Source organism: Neophocaena asiaeorientalis, unplaced genomic scaffold, assembly GCF_003031525.2.
Source record: "Neophocaena asiaeorientalis asiaeorientalis breed wild unplaced genomic scaffold, Neophocaena_asiaeorientalis_V1.1 scaffold86, whole genome shotgun sequence".
Classification (NCBI taxonomy): domain Eukaryota; kingdom Metazoa; phylum Chordata; class Mammalia; order Artiodactyla; family Phocoenidae; genus Neophocaena; species Neophocaena asiaeorientalis.
In genome coordinates this window covers 11207989-11229808 of record NW_020175039.1, presented here as the reverse complement: position 1 = coordinate 11229808, position 21820 = coordinate 11207989, and the positions used below count along the sequence as shown (strand labels likewise).

Here is a 21820-nt window from a genome sequence, read left to right as displayed (position 1 = left end):
AAGGAAGAAGTAAAACTGTCACTGTTTGCAGATGACATGATATTATATAGAGAAAAACACAAAGACTCCACAAAAAAAAAACCTGTTAGACATAATAAACAAATTCAGTAAAGCTGTAACATACAAAATCAATATACAAAAACCTTTTGTGTTTCTATTCACTAGTAACAAATTATCAGAAAGAGAAATTAAGAAAACGATCCCAGGCTTCCCTGGTGGCATAGTGGTTGGGAGTCCGCCAGCCGATGCAAGGGACACGGGTTCATGCCCTGGTCCAGGAAGATCACACATGCCGCAGAGCGGGTGGGCCCATGAGCCATAGCCACTGGGTCTGCGCATCCGGAGCCTGTGCTCCACAGCAGGAGAGGCCATAGCAGTGAGAGGCCAGCGTACCGCAAAAAAATAAATAAATAAATAAAAAATAAAACAATCCCATTTACAATTGCACCAAAAAATTAAAATACTTAGGAATAAATTTAACCAAGGAGGTGAAATACCTCTACTCTGAAAATTATAAGACATTGAGGCAAGAAAGAAAGGAGACACAAAGAAATATAAAGATATTTCATGCTCATGGACTGGAATAATTAATATTGTTAAAATGTCCATACTAACTGAAGCAATCTACAGATTCAATATAATCCCTATCAAAATTGCAGTGGCAGCGAAATTTGTGGCCCTGAACCAAGATGGTGGAGTAGAAGGACGTGCTCTCACTCCCTCTTGTGCGAACACCAGAATCACAACTAGCTCCTGGACAATCATCGACAGGAAGACACTGGAACTCACCACAAAAGATACCTCACATCCAAAGACAAAGGAGAAGTCACAAAGAGATGGTAGGAGGGGCGCAATCACAGTAAAATCAAATCCCATAACTGCTGGGTGGGTGACTCACAGACTGGAGAACACTTATACCACAGAAGTCCACCCACTGGAGTGAAGGTTCTGAGCCCCACGTCAGGCTTCCCAACCTGGGGGTCTGGCAACGGGAGGAGGAATTCCTAGAGAATCAGACATTGAAGGATAGTGGGATTTGATTACAGGACTTGGACAGGACTGGGGGAAACAAAGACTCCACTCTTGGAGGGCACACACAAAGTAATGTGCCCATCGGGACATGGGGAAGGAGCAGTGACCCCAGATGAGACTGAACCAGACCTATGTGCTAGTGTTGGAAGGTCTCCTGCAGAGGTGGGGGGTGGCTGGGGCTCACTGTGGGGACAAGGACACTGGCAGCAGAAGTTCTCGGAAATACTTGTAGTGAGCCCTCCCAGAGTCTGTCATTACCTCACCAAAGAGCCCAGGTAGGCTCCAGTGTTGGGTTGCCTCAGGCCAAATAACCAACAGGGAGGAAACCCAGCCCCACCCATCAGCAATCAAGTGGATTAAAGTTTTACTGAGCTCTGCCCACCAGAGCAACACTCAGCTCTACCCACCACTAGTCCCACCCATCAGGAAACTTGCATAAGCCTCTTAGATAGCCTCATTCACCAGACAGCAGAGAGCAGAAGAAAGAAGAACTACAATCCTGCAGGCTGTGGAACAAAAACCACATTCACTGAAAGACAGACAAGATGAAAAGGCAGAGGGCTATGTACTAGATGAAGGAACAAGATAAAACCCCAGAAAAACAAATAAATGAAGTGAGTGGAGCTAGGCAACCTTACAGAAAAAGAATTCAGAATAATGATAATGAAGATGATACAGACCCTCGGAAAAAGAATGGAGGCAAAGATCAAGAAGATGCAAGAAATGTTTAACAAAGACCTAGAAGAACTAAAGAACAAACAAACAGAGATGAACAATACAATAACTGAAATGAAAACTACACTAGAAGGAATCAATAGCAGAATAACTGAGGCAGAAGAACACATAAGTGAACTGGAAAACAGAATAGTGGAATTCACTGCTGCAGAACAGAATAAAGAAAACAAGAATGAAAAGAAAAGAAGACAGCCTAAGAGACTTCTGGGACAACATTAAACACAACAACATTCGCATTATAGGGGTTCCAGAAGGAGAAGAAAGAGAGAAAGGACCCAAGAAAAAATTTGAAGAGATTATAGGGGAAAACTTCCTTAACATAGGAAAGGAAATAGCCAACCAAATCCAGGAAGTGCAGAGAATCCCATACAGCATAAACCCAAGGAGAAACATGCCGAGACACGTAGTAATCAAAGTGGCAAAAGTTAAAACAAAGAAAAATTATTGAAAGAAGCAAGGGAAAAATGATAAATAACATATAAGGGACCTCCCATAAGGTTAACAGCTGATTTCTCAGTGGAAACTCTACAAGCCAGAAGGGAGTGGCATGATATACTTAAATTGATGAAAGGGAAAAACCTACAACCAAGATTACTCTACCCAGCAAGGATCTCATTCAGGTTCGATGGAGAAATTAAAAGCTTTACAGACAAGCAAAAGCTAAGAGAATTCAGCACCACCAAACCAGCTCTACAACAAATGCTAAAGGAAATTCTCTAAGTGGGAAACACAAGAGAAGAAAAGGGCCTACAAAAACAAACCCAAAACAATTCAGAAAATGGTCATAGGAACATACATATCGATAATTACCTTAAACGTGAATGGATTAAATGCTCCAACCAAAAGACACAGGCTTGCTGAATGAAGACAAAAACAAGACTCATATATATTTTGTCTACATGAGACCCACTTCAGACCTAGGGACACATACAGACTGAAAATGAGGGGATGGAAAAAGATATTCCATGCAAATGGAAATCAGAAGAAAGCTGGAGTAGCAATACTCATATCAGATAAAATAGACTTTAAAATAAAGAATGTTACAAGAGACAAGGAAGGACACTACATAATATTCAAGGGATCAATCCAACAAGATATAACAATTATAAATATATATGCACCCAACATTGGAGCACCTCAATACATAAGGCAACTGCTAACAGCTATAAAAGAGGAAATTGACAGTAACACAATAATAGTGGGGGACTTTAACACCTCACTTACACCAATGAACAGATCATCCAAAATGAAATTAAATAAGCAAACAGAAGCTTTAAATGACACAATAGGCCAGATAGATTTAATTGATATTTATAGAACATTCCATCCAAAAACAGCAGATTACACTTTCTTCTTAAGTGTGCACAGAACATTCTCCAGGAGAGATCACATCTTGGGTCACAAATCAAGCCTCAGTAAACTTAAGAAAACTGAAATCATATCGAGCATCTTTTCTGACCACAAGGCTATGAGATTAGAAATCAATTACAGGGAAAAAAACGTAAAAATCACAAACACATGGAGGCTAAACAATACGTTACTAAATAACCAAGACATCACTGAAGAAATCAAAGAGGAAATAAAAAAAATACCTAGAGACAAATGACAAAACACAATGATCCAAAACCTATGGAATGCAGCAAAAGCAGCTCTAAGAGGGAAGTTTATAGCTATACAAGCCTACCTCAAGGAACAAGAAAAATATCAAATAAACAATCTAACCTTACACCTAAAGGAACTAGATAAAGAAGAACAAACAAAACCCAAAGGTAGCAGAAGGAAAGAAATCATAAAGATCAGAGCAGGTATAAATGAAATAGAAACACAGAAAACAATAGCAAAGATCAATAAAACTAAAACCTCGTTATTTGAGAAGATTAACAAAATTGATAAACCATTAGCCAGACTCATCAAAAAAAAAAAGAGGGAGAGAACTTAAACCAATAAAATTAGAAATGAAAATGGAGAAGTTACAATGGACACAGCAGAAATATATAGCATCCTAAGAGAATACTACAAGCAACTCTATGTCAATAAAATGGGCAACCTGGAAGAAATGGAAAAATGCTTAGAAAGGTATAACATTCCAAGACTGAACCAGGAAAAAATAGAAAATATGAACAGAGCAATCACAAGTAATGAAATTGAAACTGTGATTAAAAATCTTCCAACAAACAAAAGCCCAGGGCCAGATGGTGTCACAGATGAATCCTATCAAACATTTAGAGAAGAGCTAACACCCATCCTTCTCAGACTCTTCCAAAAAATTGTGGAGCAAGGAATACTCTAAACTCATTCTATGAGGCCAGCATCACCCTGATACCAAAACCAGACAAAGACACTACAAAAAAAAAGAAAATAAAAGGCCAATATCACTGATGAATATAGATGCAAAAATCCTCAACAAAATACTAGCAAACACAATCCAACAACACATTAAAAGGATCATACACCATGATCAAGTGGGATTTATCCCAGGGATGCAAGGATTCTTCAATATACGCAAAGTCAATCAATGTGATACACCATATTTAAAAATTGAAGAATAAAAACCATGTGATCATCTCAATAGATGCATAAAAAGCTTTTGACAAAATTCAACACCCATTTATGATAAAAACTCTCCAGTACTCACTTTGGTAGCACATATACTGAGATTAGAACGATACAGAGAAGATGAGCACGGCCCCTGTGCAAAGATGACATTCAAGTTCGTGAAGCATTCCATATTTAAAAAAAAACAAAAACAAAACTCTCCAGAAAGTGGGCATAGAGGGAAACTACCTCAACATCATAAAAGTCATATACAACAAACCCACAGCAAACATCATTCTCAATGGTGAAAAACTGAAAGCATTTCCTCTAAGATCAGGAACAAGACAAGGATGTCCACTCTCGCCACTATTATTAAACATAGTTTTGGAAGTCCTAGCCATGGCAATCAGAGAAGAAAAAGAAAAAAAAGGAATACAAATTGGAAAAGAAGGAGTAAAACTGTCACTGTTTGCAGATGTCATGATACCATACATAAAGAATCCTAAAGACACCACCAGAAAACTACTAGAGCTAATCAATGAATTTGGTAAAGTTGCAGGATACAAAATTAACGCATAGAAATTTGTTGCATTCCTATAAACTAATGATGAAAAACCTGAAAGAGAAAGTAAGGAAACACTCCCATTTACCACTGCAACAAAAAGAATGAAATACCAAGGAATAAACCTACCTAGGGAGACAAAAGACCTGTATGCAGAAAACTATAAGACACTGATTAAAGAAAGTAAAGATGATACAAATAAATGGAGAGATATACCATGTTCGTGGATTGGAAGAACAAATATTGTGAAAATGACTGTACTACCCAAAGCAATCTACAGATTCAATGTAATCCCTATCAAATTACCAATGGCATTTTTTACAGAACTAGAACAAATCATCTTAAAATTTGTATGGAGACACAAAAGACCCTGAATAGCCAAAGCAATCTTGAGGGAAAAAAACGGAGCTGGAGGAATCAGACTCTCTGACTTCAGACTATACTACAATGCTACAGTAATGAAGACAATATGGTACAGGCACAAAAACAGAAACATAGATCAATGGAACAAGATAGAAAGCCTAGAGATAAACCCACACACCTATGGTCAACTAATCTATGACAAAGGAGGCAAAACGATATACAATGGTGAAAAGACAGCCTCTTCAATAAGTGATGCTGGGAAAACTGGACAGCCACATGTAAAAGAATGAAATTAGAACATTCCCTAACACCATACACAAAAATAAACTCAAAATGGATTCGAGACCTAAATGTAAGACCGGACACTCTAAACCTCTTAGAGGAAAATAGGAAGAACACTCTTTGACATAAATCACAGCAAGATCTTTTCTGACCACCTCCTAGAGTAATGGAAATAAAAATAAAAGTAAACAAATGGGATCTAATGAAACTTTAAAGCTTTTGCACAGCAAAGGAAACCATAAACAAGACGAAAAGACAACCCTCAGAATCGGAGAAAATATTTGCAAACGAATCAATGTACAAAGAATTACTCTCCAAAATATATAAACAGCTCATGCAGCTCAATATTAAAGAAACAAACAATGCAATAAAAAAATGGGCAGAAGACCTAAATAGACATTTCTCTGAAGAAGACATACAGTTGGCCAAGAAGCACATGAAAAGGTGTTCAACATCACTAATTATTAGAGAAATGCAAATCAAAACTACAATGAGATATCACCTCACACCAGGTAGAATGGGCATCATCAGAAAATCTACAAACCATAGATGCTGGAGAGGGTGTGGAGAAAAGGGAACCCTCTTGCACTGTTAGCGGGAATGTAAATTGATACAGCCACTATGGAGAACAGTATGGAGGTTCCTTAAAAAAACTAAAAATAGAATTACCATATGATCCACCAATCCCACTACTGGGCATATACCCAGGGAAAACCATGATTCAAAAAGACACATGCACCACAATGTTCACTGCAGCACTATTTACAATAGACACATCATGGAAGCAACCTAAATGCCCATCGAGAGACGAATGGATAAAGAAGATGTGGTACATATGTACAATGGAATATTACTCAGCCATAAAAAGGAACGAAATTGGGTCATTTGTTGAGACATGGCTGGATCTAGAGACTGTCATACAGAATGAAGTAAGTCAGAAAGAGAAAAACAAATATCGTATATTAACGCATATATATGGAACCTAGAGAAATGGTACAGAGAAACCGGTTTGCAGGGCAGAAACTGAGACACAGATGTAGAGAAGAAACGTATGGACACCAAGGGGGGAAAGCCGCAGGGGGTGGGGGTGGGGGTGTGATGAATTGGGCAATTGGGATTGACATGTATACACTGATGTGTGTAAAATTGATGACTAATAAGAACCTGCTGTATAAAAAAATAAATAAAATTCAAAAATTAAAAATAAATTGCAGTGGCATTTTTCAAAGAAATAAACAATTCTGAAGTACGTATGGAATCAAAAAAGACCTTGAATAGCCAAAACAATCTTGAGAAAGAAGAACTAAGCTGGAGGCATCACACGCCCTGTTTTTGAACTATATTACAAAGCTATAGTAATCAAAAACAGGATGGTATTGGCACAAAAAAGACACATAGGTCAATGGAACATAATAGAGGCCAGATACAAACCCATACATACATAATCAGTTAATTTACCACAAAAGAATCAAGAATGTATGGTAGGGAAACAGTAGTGCCTTCAATACGTGGAAGCTGCACAGCCACATGCAAAAGAATGAAACTGAACCTTTACCTTATACCATACACAAAAATTAACTCAAAATGGATTAAAGACTTGCATGTAAGACATGAAACCATAAAACTTCTAGAAGAAAACATAGGCAGTAAACTCCTTGATAGAGGTCTTAGCAATGATTTCTTTTTGGATTTGATACCGAGAGCAAAGGCAACAATAAACAAGTTTGACTACTTCATGCTATAAATCTTCTGCACAACAAAGGAAATCATCAACAAAATGAAAATGCAACCTACTGACTGGGAAAAAAAAATTTGCAAATCATATATCTAATAAGGGGTTGATATCCAAAATATATAAGGAACTCATACAACTCAACAGCAAAAACAAATAATCTGATTGCAAAATGGGAAGAGGATCTGAATAACATGTTCTAAAGAAGACATAGAGATGGCCAACAGGTATGTGAAAAGATGTGCAACATCACTATCATCAGGTAAATGCAAATCAAAACCACAATGAGATATCACCTCACACTTGTCAGAATGGCTATTTTCAAAAAGACAAGAAATAACAAGTGTCGGTGAGGATGTGGAGAAAAGGGAACGCTTGTGCACTGTTGGTGTGAATGTAAATCATGCAGTCACCATGGAAAATAAGTACAGAAGTTGAACAAAAAAATTAAAAATAGAACTACCATATGAGCCAGCAATTCTACTTCTGGGTATTTAGCCAAAGAAAATGAAACACTAACTTGAAAAGATACATGCAACCCTAGCATGTATCTTGTTCACTGCAGCATTATTTACAATAGCCAAGATATGGAAACAACCTAAGTGTCCAGGGACAAATGAATGGATAAAGAAGATGTGGTGTATATATACAGTGGAATATTTTTTAGCCATAAAACAGAATGAAATCTTGTCATTTGTCACAACATGGATGAATCTTGAGGCCATTATGCTAAGTGAAGTAAGACAGACAGAGAAAGACAAATACCGTATCATTTCACTTATAAGTGGGATATAAACCAAAACCAAAACCAAAACAAAACAAAACAAAAAAGTTCATAGACACAGAGAACAGATTGGTGGGTGCCAGAGGCAGGAGGTGAGGAATGAGCAAAATGGGCAAAGTGAATCAAAAGTTACAAACCTCCAGTTATAAAATAAATACGTCTAAGAGATGTAAGGTACAACATGACAACCACAGTTAATGACACTGTAGTGCGTATTTGAAAGTTGCTAAGAGAGTAAAAGTTCTCATCACAAGAAAAAGAAATCTGTAACTATGTACAGGGGCAGATGTTAACTAGACTTATTGTGGTGATCATTTTGCAGTATATACAAATATATATCATTATGTTACACACCTAAAACTAATAATAGTGTATGTCAATTACACCTAAATAAAAATAAATTAATTTTTAAAGGGTAAATTACAATTAAAAAAAAACTTTATTTACAAAAACAGGTGGCATGTAGATTTGATCCTTGGGTTATATAGCATGTCAAGCCCTATTCTATTTCTATAGCTAGAAGTGATACTGAGTTGAAAATTTTTTCTGTAAAGCATTATAAATTATTCACATTGTCACATTTTGACCCTTTTTTATTGAACAATAATATTAGAAAGAAACAATGGCAGTCAATTAAAAGAATTCTAGAAAGCCTAACTTTTGTCTTAATCTTTCATTCAAAGAAGGAATTAGTTCAGTTTACCTAATTTATATTGACCTTTCTGTTTTTTGAAGGTCTTATTCAAAGGTTGAAACATGCATTCAACAAGCCATTAGCACTTTTGTTTTTGCAATAATATAATCATTTAAAGTGTGGTAAAAAAAAAAAGTACATGTGTTTGAAAAATTCTTTCTGTTACATAAGGTACATGATTAATATGCAAAATCAACACAAATGGGGTACTCAAAGGAGAGAGCATAAATGCCCAGAAAACGATAAGGATATGTTACCGTACCACTGCATGAATTTCTAAAGTTCAAAAAAGTCACTTGCCCTTTTAATATTATTGTAGCCAGCTGTACAGTTGGAAAGTACACTCACTGCTTATTCATCTTAATGCTACTTACGCACATCTCCAGAAAACAGAATGTCAGGGAGAAATCAGAGGCTGAGCTAGGACAGTAGACCAATGAGCATGCTTTATGACAGTTATGCTTAATTCACACCTTCAAGAAATAGAAAATTGGGATGCAACTCTAGCCATACATGTTCACACTTATTCATAAGTGGGAAAAGACAGGTGATTTGCATGAACAAGATCCATAAGAGCATATGGATTTGCTATCAACTGATATCAATGGGTCTCATAATAATTCCAGTTTAGACTCTGCCCTTAGAGATTATTTGTGCATTTAATTAGTATATGTACTCAATTTAACTCAAAGTGATGGTCAGATTAAGTACTTGGAGATAGATATGGCTATACAAATAAACACGGGCCCAGAAATTTCAAGATATTTTTGTGTCAGTGAATCTGGACTGTACTGTGTTCACCTTGACTAATAGTGAGCAGCCAGAAATGGCACTATGCCAGTTCTTCCCTAACCTTTAATAGGAGTGAAAATGCCCATTTTTCTTTCTCTTGAAATATTTGGTCTTGAAGCCCTGAACCATCATGTAAGAAGTCTGATATCCCTGAAGCTACCATGTTTTAAGGAAGCTCAAGTTAACCATGTAGAGAGGCATTGGGAAGGAAGGAAGGAAGGAAGGAAGGAAGGAAGGAAGGAAGGAAGGAAGGAAGAAAGGAAGGAAGATAGGAGGGGAGGGAGGGAGGGAGTTAGGAAGGAGTCGTCCAGCTGAGGCCCTAGGTATTGCAAAGCAGACAAGCCATCCTCACTGTCCTGTCGAATATCTTGTCCCAGATAATAATATTACAATCTTCTATTATGATAAATTGTTTTAAGCCAAAGAGTTTTGCAGTAATTTGCTAGGAAGCAATTGATAACCAGAATTCTCTCTATATTCCAATATCCTGTTTATTTCCTTGAGCAGTTAATATAATATGTGATTAACATTTAAAATTTTTTTAATTTACTTATTTAGTACCTATTTGTTTATGGAACAAAAAAAGTCTATAAAGGCAGAGGCACTACCTCTCTTAGACTTTCGGCACTGTCATGATGCTTGATGAGTTAGTTATCTGTTAAAGGAAGGAAAAGAGGGAGGTGATTTAATTGTTAGTAATAGCAGCTTTTAAAAATTAATCCAACATTTTACCATGCTTAAATATACAAGTGATACTCAGGTTGGTAGAAAATAGGATAGAAAAGTATTTTTTCATGTTTGATATTGTTTTCTAAATTATGTGGACAGGACTTTCATCTGCAACTTTTAGAATATCTTTTTTCAAAGTGGTTCCCAAAGTTATCAGAATTCTATTTTATGGTTACAAATTTAAAGATGCCTCACGATATCTTTAATGTTTTCCTACTAGTTAAAATTAATTTCCCCCAAATCACAAAGCAACATCATGATCTCAGTGACTGGAAAATATCACTGTGAGCTATGTATTTCTTCTAAAATGGTATTTTTTACAATTGTCAATGCACTTTCTTTCCTTTAGTAGTCTCTCTTGTTCTAATAAGCAAGTGAAGAACCAGAGTCACTTACCAATAGACATTTCTTGATAAAAGTTCACAAGTATGAACTCTACATTTAAATCTGGAATTCCTCCAGGTAGATTTAGTAATAATACCAACAAATGTTTGAGGAGAGTGCTGTCAGGTTTATACATTGCCACACTCTGCTTTCGAGGGAGCAGAAGGCAAAACAAGAGAAGCAAAAGCCAGACGCTCTAAAAGTTTAGCTCAGATAAATTTCTCAATATTTTTCATATAGTAAAAATGAGGTCATATGCCAAATTTAAGAGGCCAATTTTTTATAAGGATTGAGATTAATTCCTCATTACCATTTTTTAAAAGACCTAAGCTTGGAGCAAAGACTTTGGAATGTGCAAAGCAGAGCTTCACACAGGTTTTATCTCACGCAACCACAGTATTCTCCAATATCCTTGATTTATCTATGTGTTCATAGGGCAAATATAAGATTATGGTAAAAAATCAGTAGTGACACAGTGTTGAAAGTGCACCATTTATAAAATCTGAATTGACACTCAGGAAATGTTTCTATGATTGGACTCAACCAAATTTGGTGACACATATCTTTCATCACCATGTTCCTATATCCCATTATTCAAAAAGCTGAACATATATATGCAACTGTTCTTGATATATGGGAAATATTCATATGCCTTTAAGCTGCTAACCATGGTATTTCTTTACTTAGAAATGTTCTATATGTTAAATAACACCCATCAATGGACATCCATCTCATGTTTCCTTTCCCATGAAGCCTTGTCTCATTACCTCAATGAGAAGTATTTTGTTCCTTCTCAGAACTTCAACTGTATTTTATCTATGCTACTGTCATACTTATCCAGACTCTGCTTTTGTTATAATTAGTTGAAAAGCACCCTATTTTGCAAGGAAATTATAAACTCATTGAGCAAAGGGTCTTTTTTCTTTTTCTTTACATTTGTGTTCAACACTACATAGCATGTAATACCCAGTAAGAAGTACTCGATAAAGACTTGGTATGTAAGTGGATTGATTTAGTAAGATTTTTCATACTGTACTAGGCTTTCAGCTACATGATATACTTCTTCAGACAGTGAGTTAATTTATTAATAGTTTTTAAAATAAATTAGATTATCAGGTTGGTTTAAATCACCCAAGAGGGACCAAAAATAATGAGACACAGGTCAGATATATTCTTATGGGAAGCAGAAGCTATCACGGAAGGCCAAAAGAGTAGGAAATAGAACTAATCAAGGTGATGTGCATAAGGAAATAGAACTAATCAAGGTGATGTGCATTAAGAGATATTATAATAGGAGACACTGAAGCCTTTTTTTGTTTTTAAGTGATACAATAATATCCCTACTTTTTTGGGGAAACTTTTCAAAGACAAGTGAGAAGAGGCTTCCACTGATGAGAAGCTGATGAGAAGTAAACATTGTGTAGATAACTAAAGTTGAATTTTGTGAATAAAATAATTTCCACTCCTAGCAACACATAGATCAAAATTTGTTGAAGCTTTAAATCTATGTTATAGTATTTATTAATTTAACTGAACTGCAATAAATATGAAAAATAGATATATCAATTGTTATCATAGAAGTATTCTATCTTTTTGCAATGGTAAAATGTATACACACACACAAACACACCCACACACATTTTGCCAAAATGGTGTTGAATTTAGTTCTGACATATAGCCAAAGTGTCTGGATCATAAAAAAAATAGTAATGGACAGAAGTTAAAGGATTCTGAAATAGACACAAAACTAAGAGACAAAAAAAAAGACTTTTTCTTTTACTCTTCTGTACAGTTAGGTAGGACCATATAATTAAGTTGTGGCCAATGAATTGTGAGCGATGTGATGTGGTCACTTCCAGGCCCAAAGAAGTGCCCCCCACCATGCTCCTACTTTTTCCCTCCTTTAGTGACCTTAGAGTCGTCTGATCCATTTGGCATAGTACCAGGTTGAAACAGAGTCACCTGACTAGCATAAGACTATAAAGTAAACAAGAGTAAAATTACATTTTGAGTTAAGTCACTAGGAGTACATGAGTTGACTAACAGGTCATCTTGCAGTAATTACCAAGAATAATACCAGCAATTTAAGTTTTAATATTTGATTCTACAGTCTATAACATTATGAAATCAAATCCTTTTTGGGTTGGGTAGAAATGATTCTGTTTTTAGAATTACCTATTAATATTTTTCACTCCTCTATGTGAAGCTAAGAAAAAAAATCCATTGAGCTTAGAATTCATGATTTGTTTTAAAAATATTAAATGAGACTATTTGAAAATAATATGCTTTTATTCATATCAGCTGTCAAATATAGTTTCCTAAATTATTAAATAAAGTCCCAACCATAAAAGTCATATATTTGACTTATTTGGTAAGTTAAGATGGCCAAAATATTTATATAAATGTGTATGTTGCTTATTGAAATACTTACATATGTTCACTGAATAGTGAGGATCATTATTACAAGCTTAAGTATGTGCATTTCCTGACCAATACAGTATAACTTCACAATATCCATTTATCTTTTCTGAAAAGAGAAAGAAAAATATGATTCTCCACTCCAGACACATTGCCCAATGGCTGACATTATGGAAATATAAGAAAGTTCACATTATTATTATTAGTTTTCACCTAGTTGCAAGGCCATTACATGAAATAAAAATTCTATTTTTACTTTCCAGTTGTGCTTATAATGATATCTAATCTTATAGTTTTCATTCTGTCATAAAATATATAGAAAATCTGCAGTGATACCTATTGAATACATTGAGTTTTGTGGGTTTTTTTTTTTAATTCTGACTAATGAATAACATTCAAATGCTTGCAGAAGCAAACACACAGAGGTGCACTGTGAAACAGTGGCTTAAGAGGAGTCCACATAGTAATAGCAAACACCCTATAGCACTTACTGAGTCAGCCATGGATACATGTGCTTTTCCATTCTTCCTGTGTCCTTAAAATAACTTTAGCAGGTTAGTATTACTCATATACTGAAGATGAGAAAATGAAGCACAAAAATGTTAACTAACTTGTCGGAGGTCACATAACTAGTATGTGGTGGAGGCAGGTTTTAAACTTAAGAAATGTGGTTCCAGGGTTCATATAATTAATCAAAGCATTATTCTCTCAAATTATTTCAGCACAGACAAAAGATTATCTTTATCCCAAGGGCCTTGAGTTTGACTGCTTTTTATTTATATGTCTCCCCATGGCTGAGCAGAGCCCCTGGAACACAGCAGTCATTCAAAAAGGATTTTGACTTGAATTAAGGAATTAAGGGAAGATGACACTTCAGATATCTGTTCCCTCATAAAAAAGCATATTAATATCTGTAGAGCAGAATCAAAACAACTCTTCACAAATTTGAAAACCCATGGCAGTAATCTGTTTTTATTCCAAAATTCAACAAGATACTAAGCTGGCATGCCTTTTGGAAAGTAGATGGGGAATTTAAGCAAAAATAGATGAGATAATTAAACACCCATGTAGGACATATGGCTTAGAGATAGCCTCCCCCTAGAAACTAGTCAGTCGCAAAGGGAAGGGAGGATGTGAAGAAAGGTTTCTGAGAATGTGCCCATGGATTGTGGCCAATAGCGTACATGAAGGGTCTTTATTCTTAAAAGTAAAGAAACCTCATAATTATTCATACCTGAGATCACCCAGAGCCAAAGTGTTCCCTGTGATTGGGTAAGTAACTCATTGGTCAGAGGAAAATCCCATGAAACACAGAGGGTTCTTTTCTTCTCTGATTACAATGTCACACCTTTTCTTTTTCAGTCACTTTACCCCTAATTTTTGTTTTCATTATTTGTTTAATTTAATTTCTTAGAAAAGCTATGTCATAAGCCATCTGATGACTTTGTAAATGCACAGATCCAATGTTGTGGAACAGACACTCTAATGACATAGTGTTTAGTGTTCCCAAAAGCAGGAGACAGATGAAGAGAAACGGTGAACCGGCAACCTTAGCATAATTAAGACAAGCCTGAGTGCTTGCCATGGTGCCATTACATTAATCTCACATCAGTGGCACCTGGCTAAAATTTATGAGATATGTAAAAGGGGCCTTTCCAACTGACCTTGATAAGGCAGAGTTATTTATCACGTGAGAGAATAGTCAGCAAGCTAGGGAGAATGAGGTATATTAGAAACAAGTCGGCAGAGAGATTTAAGGGCAGTGGGCTGCAAGACACTTTGACAGAAAAGATCAAGTATTTTCAGTACTATGAACTTTAAGCATCCTTGATAAGTAAAACATAAAATCATGCATCATGTCAATAAGCAATATATATAAGAAGGGGTAACAGTAAACGCCAAGTTTTAAACCATGCCAGTTCATTCATTTAATATTCTTTTAAATATTTGTTTATTGAACTCATGAGACTTTGTGACTACAATGGATTCCAAGTGATTTCACACCCAAATAAGTAAGTAAAATATATTCACTGTGAGTTCTTTGATGGTGCTGTCTCATCTTATTTATCATTGTATTTCCATGGCCTAGTATAGAGTCCGGAACATTTGGGTCCTAATAAATCACCAGATCTTTCTATGGCTGGCTGCTTCTTGTTCTTCAAGTCTCAGTTCACATATCACCTCCAAAGAGAGGTCTTCCCTGATTACCCCATCAAAAAGACTTACCACTATATGGAAATAGCTTTTGTATTGCCTATACATTTATTATTTTCTTTTCCTCTCTGGACTCAAGGTCCCATCTTTCCTATTCACCTTTATATGCCAATATAGATCCAAAACCTAGAAAATAACATGATAGGTGCTTAATAAATATATGTCAAATGAATGAAAGGGTGTTTATTAAATAAATGGTGGATATTTTAAAACAGAATAACGATTATTATGCTTAAAAATATATTTTGAAAAGTATATACTTTTATTTTAAACCATTGTGTTATCAATAATAACAAACTTTAAAAATCTGATCATGGCAATCCTTCACTGAAACTTCATTGTGATAAAAATTAGTATCAAATTAATCTATTCTTGATTATTTATTTTAAAAAATCTCAGACCTTTTCAGCAGCAGTCACTAGTGTTGTCAAATATGAGAAGACTTCTTAGGTCATAACCAGTTTTGTAATTCAAATATTTCAACAAGAAATAAGGAGGGAAACAAAGTACTTTTTGTTGTTGTTGGAATTTGTTTATTCTACTTCCATATAAAATGTACCACATATAATCATGGTAGCTATAATCCATAGAAATTGCCATAATATTCATGACATTTTATTTCTGTTCATGGGCCAACTATTCAGCACAAGGGTCCTTTATTTTATTTTTGTGTAATGGACAATTTGAAGATTTCTTTTTAGTTTTATCAAATGTAATTGAATTTATACTTCTACTAAAACAGAGATGGATGGATAAAATTCTGTCTTTATACAATGAAAGCCTTATGGCCTTTTCAGTGAGGGGGAACAGCAACACAGCTTTAGAGTTTCACATAGGAAAACCACATTGGGTCAAGTAGACCTGAATGTTTTTAGGCCACACCAATATCAAAATGGATTTGTACATTTAAATTCTGCTTCTCTATCATCTCATATTTCATAATTCTTCTATGCAAAAGCACAGAATAGCTAAAAATCAGTAAATCACACAAAACAAACTTTCTAGACTTTCACTATACCTTAAAACCATAGTTTTAAAAGTTAGGTATATTTGGCAGTGGTTAATTTAAAATGAAAGCAGAAAAGCAATATTTACTTTAAAAAATGCCCATATTATTTAAATGAATAAAACAATATTTGAAAGAAAACTTGACTTGCCTCACTTCCTCGCATAATTGGTCACTTTAAAAATCCAATTAACCTTCATAATCATACAGAAAATTAACCACTTATAATATTTGTTTGGATTCTGGAGCTCCATTCTGGATCTATGTCAGAGGTACAGGATATAACAATACCTCAGGGATCATAAAAGTTTTGGATTGTTTCCTTTGCATGTTCATTGCAGATTATAAAATTCACACTTGTGAGAGAAGTATTTTAAAATTAACTATATGAGAATAATTAAACATTGTTCATTTCATGTGAATTTGTGCACATTTTAATGCAACATAACAACATTGATTATTAAATAAACATTTTATAAATAATAATAAGCTGTGAGGGTAGAAGAGAGAGAGAGAATTACTACACTGAATGGCTCCATTTGAATTGAATTTCTTTTGCTTTCTAGAACTTTTGCAGACAATAATATAATGATCTATAAAATATTAGATTTAACATTTGTTGAACTTATATAGTTCTGTCAGCTCTCCACTTAAATCTACTTCTTAGCATTATTAAAATTCCATAAGGAAAATATTTAAACTGCCTGCAAATAGTAGAATGTTGCTGATTTCTATTTGCAATGGGAATGTTGAGAGAGCGTAAAAGGGGAGATACAGTTTATATTTCATAATTCTGTAACGTAACGATCCTACTTCATTAAAGACAATCAGCTGCACACATAATTATCATCATCAAAGCAATAACTGTTCATAATGATTCAAAGGCTAATTCAACGACCATCTTATTTCTGTTCATCCTAATCCCATCAATTTTTCTCTAACTCTGTCTTCATATTAATTTAATGAGATAACTTTTGCTTTTCTAATTAGTCAAAGGACCAGTGGGATCATTCTCCCTCAAAAATATGCCAATGTAACAGACTTACTATTCTTTCAAAAGTTGGTGAAACTTGATCATTTTCATTGTTTGTGTTGAAATACAAACTTTTCCCTTTAAAATTAAATTGGAATCTCAAGAACGCACAGGTCATTAGCTTCTAGAGAGAGTACTTAATTTAAGGACAGTACTTTAATCTAGGAAACGGCACAAAAAGTCCTTGCATAAATAGGCTAAAAATGCTTAATAGTAAAAGATAAATGTGATTACAGTCTAAAGTTTTAGAAAAGAAGTATTTTTCCTAACAGAACTCAGAACTCAATTCTTTTTCTTTTTTTTTCTCTAATTGTCTCTCCCTACCACAGTACTTGAATATGTTCCATGCGGATCAGGAATTCTGTCAGTTTTGTTCACTTCTACATCCTCCTAGAGTAGTCCCTGGCACATAACAACAGTTATTGGCCCTACATTCATTATTAAGTGAATGGATGGATACATGAATGAGTGAAAGGCCAAGATCTGCACTTTCTTGACTAAATCACACCCATAAGGCATCACCTGTGATTTCCAGTTATTGTTTAAAGTGGACAAAGACTCTTATAAAAGCAATCTGAGTTCGAAGTCTTTCTAGGCCTTTATGCAAATTTTTAATTGTTTCTCACCCACACCTAATTGAACAGTTTTACTATTTATATTTTTTCTGTTAAAATTATTAAGTAATATTTACTGAGTGAAACTTGAGTGAGAAAAGTCAATTCTGTGTTCTTGCTTTTTTTTTTTTTTATAAGACATGATTCAGATGGCAGTTCAAGCAGCATATTCATTCATTTAACAGATTTTGGTTGGTTGGTTTACCTTCTGACTCCCTTCATCCATTCATTTTTAACAAAGCTCAAACAACGTACAGAATAATTTTGGTCTTCATAACTGAATTACAATGGAGAGAAATTTTTCCTAAAAAGAACTGATGTCAAATAAGTTGCTTGAAAATAAAACAAGATCCTAAATCACAATGTGATGCCAACATACACTGAATAAACCATGAGGGGTGGTAGCTCACTACCTGTTTGAACACCAGCCAATCCAGGTTGCTCTCACAAATGCAGTAGTTGTCAGGTATACAGGCAGTTTTTACTAGTAGCACATGCTCATCAATTTGTTCCTATGGCAACCAATATATATATTTTTTAAGGTAAGCCATGAAAATCAGTTCTGTCAAAACCAGGCGCCTTACATCAGGGCACCTGAAGTCAGAATGGTTAATTCATTTTAAATGTTCAAAAGAAACCAAAAATCTTTAACACATGCTGGAAGGTTAATGCAGAATGAAGTGGTTAATAAATAGTTTCCCCAATGACAAATGTGAAAAAAAATCAATATTAAATATCTTAACTTTTTAATAATAAATCAAGCTAAAGCTTGACCAGTCACTTTTTAAAGTTAAAAGCAGTTGCTCACAAACATGTCTTAAATGTCTTTCATACATTTTTTTTTCTGAAGTGAGCAATATTTTTTATTTGGAATGTTGTAGCCAGATAACTTTATTCACCCCAAAGTTGATTCCAGAGCAATGGAATTAGGTAATAGAAAGAAGGAAGCCACAGTGAAAAAAACATGTAGAACTTGTAATGAAAGCATGAGGAATGGAATTAAACTTAAAGAAGGACTGAAGACTTGGAAACAGACCATTAGAACCAGGTGGAACCCTGGAAATCTATTGACTCAAAGCTTCCATTGCAGATATCAGAAACTGAGGGTCAGAGAAGGTAAGTGGCTTGCACATGACAAAAAGAATCAGAACTGGATCAGTGGACTTGACTCACTTGGTTCTGTACTCTCTATACTCTTCATTTTTTGACACAAAAACAATGGATTTGAGGGGGGGGAATGGTAAAAAAAATGGGGGGGGAATCACATTCCTATAGGAATTACTTACTAAAACTATTCTTCCCATTTGCCCTAAGTTGTATCAATAGCCCCTCATTTTTCTTGTTCTAAACATCACAATTATAATTTTAAAAATAATTTGAAAGGGTCACAGATCTAAATTTTCTCTTCTCCCTACTCTGATTAGTTTACTAGTTTTATCAATATTATATAGCTGATTTTCTTTAAAAGATCCTGATGAATTTGCTTCTTTCTATACATAATATTTAAAACAGGACGTGAATTACTGTATTTGTAAAATATAATAGTTAGATGTTGTATAAATTAGTGTATCATTTAAAAGGCATGCAGTAGGTAAAAACTGTTCTCTAAAATTATAACCTTTTATCAGACTAAAAGACTTTCTTCTAAATTAATGCCACACCTAGTCAAATACAGATATTTGGGAAATGGAAATCATCCACCTCACCACTGATTCCTTTGTAACCATGAATTTCTTTAAAATTGTATTTGTATTAGTCAGGCTTACCACAGGTTCTTGTCCCAGCTCTGTCACTGAGTCACTTTATGACCAAGTTTATATTCACTTTAGCTTTCTGGATTTCATTTCCCTTACCTATAAACTGAGGAAGCTGGAAAAAAGTTACACCTGCAATCCTGCCACATTAATCTTTAAACGGACAGAGCTGCATTATATGACATGGTCTAAATAGCAGAATAGCCTATTTCAGGATTACATAGTCTATTATAACACTAGACTATTAATTGTAATAGTCTATTACAATAGTCTATTTCAGACCATCAGAGAACATTATGATAATCTGAGAATTTGGGCACTTTCTTAAATAAAACTTCTAAATGATCAAATTATTTATTGCAATGTTGGGTATGTATGACATGAAATAATTTTAAAATATATGTTTACACCCTGGCACACAAGATATACATGTGTGTGTGTGTATATATATATATATATATATATATATATATATATATTAGTTTTATAAATTCATCATGTGTTCAATGGCATAGATTTTGCAGCCTGGTTTAAACAATGATTTTAATATAGTACTTTATAACACATTGAAGCAGAGTTGCACAAATTATCCTGGTTACTATCTTGAAAGGTAAATAGGCCTAAAATTCTACTACGTCACCCATATAGGCACAAAATTTGAATGAACAGAAAGTTGCTGTTTAGGAAATGATAGAAAAATAATATAATAATTTAAGCTTTATGGTATTTAATTAACCACATAGTGTGCCACAGAGACTTCGGGGCTTTAAATGAAGAAATTTTCTAGAAACAATGCACTGCCTTGTAAGGCGAGAACAAGATGGTAAAGAACTGAAAGAAACCAGAGTTACCCAGATGGCTGGAACACAGAGAGCTTGGGCAAGTGATACAAGTGAAATGGATAAGTGTGACTAATACAAATAAAAATTTTAAGAAATTCATGGTTATCCTTTTTCCCAAATACCAGTCACAGCTGTTAATAATGATCAGGCTAAAGTAGCTCAATGAACTCTTGAAATCACTTTTTCCCCCAATATCTGTCTTTATCATCACAACAACCTGTGATACGGTGTTATCACCCTAATTTATTACAGAAGGACACAGGCTCTGAGAGATGTTGTGACTCGTCTGAAGTCACATACATAACTTGAGACTGTCCATCACATTTATTTCAGAAACACTTCAAAACAAGTAAGGGTAAATGATATGTTTGCTATTCACTATGGACAAAAGTAATAGAATCTATTTTATACCACTGAACATTGTTTTCCCAACTTGACTAACTTCTGGAATCATTAGAGTCACTTGAGATTTTTCTGGCTCCTCCCCAGACCCACTGAATCAGAATCTCCAGGGAAGGCGCCTGGGAATTTGTATTTTTAAGTGTCTCCCCAGGTGATTTTGGTAATTAGCCAAGTTCTGGAGACCCTAGTAGTACAACTGAAAGTTAAGAGGACGCTGTCTTATAAGTTTAGATGTTTAAAAGCAAAATGCACCTATTATAAAATTAACCCAATCCAGTTTCTCTCTTTCACAAACAGGCAAGATAGATGTATTTGTCACAAGTGAGTAGACAAACTGCCAAATACTACCTATATTTCTGGGTCAGAGACAGATTGGAACTCTACCAAGAGAAACTGGGCATTCATACTTGGTCTATTTCCATGGCAGGGACAAAACAATTCTAATCTCACGGATCTTTTCATTAAAGAATAAAGCAATCTCAGGGCATTAACTGCTGACAGTAATGCAGATCATGGATTTCACGGATTAACCAAAGCACAAACAATCTAGAACATGTCCACAGAATAATTCTTTGTGTAGTACAGGAGGCAAAAAAGTAATCAGTCTGAGTTGAACTGTTGGGTTTAGTTACTCAATATAACATTTGTCATTTAAGAATTCATATGCCCATCAGCATAGCAACAGTCTCTCATAAATGCTTAGAGGTTCTCTGTTATGATAGCACATAATGTGAACAGTACTCCACCGCTGTTGAAGCACTTTCACATATATTAGCGCACTTTATCCTTACAATAGAGCTGTGAAGTGGATAGGAACCCTCAACAAATTGAAAGGATTATTATAATTAAAATGTATTCTTAGCAGAATGCAAATGTCCTGAGGTGTATCTGATTTACTTTCGGTTTCATGCAA

The 21820-nt window shown here is 34.8% G+C and overlaps 1 protein-coding gene and 1 non-coding gene across 2 annotated transcripts in view; one reads left to right on the top strand and one right to left on the bottom strand.

Moving 5' to 3' along the window:
• ERBB4 (erb-b2 receptor tyrosine kinase 4) overlaps positions 1-21820 on the bottom strand; it is a 1100940-nt gene that overhangs the window by 811943 nt on the left and 267177 nt on the right. The window lies entirely within an intron of this gene.
• On the top strand, positions 4395-4501 carry LOC112411938 (U6 spliceosomal RNA). Its single transcript, XR_003005705.1, has one exon. It is a non-coding gene; the product is annotated as a U6 spliceosomal RNA (small nuclear RNA).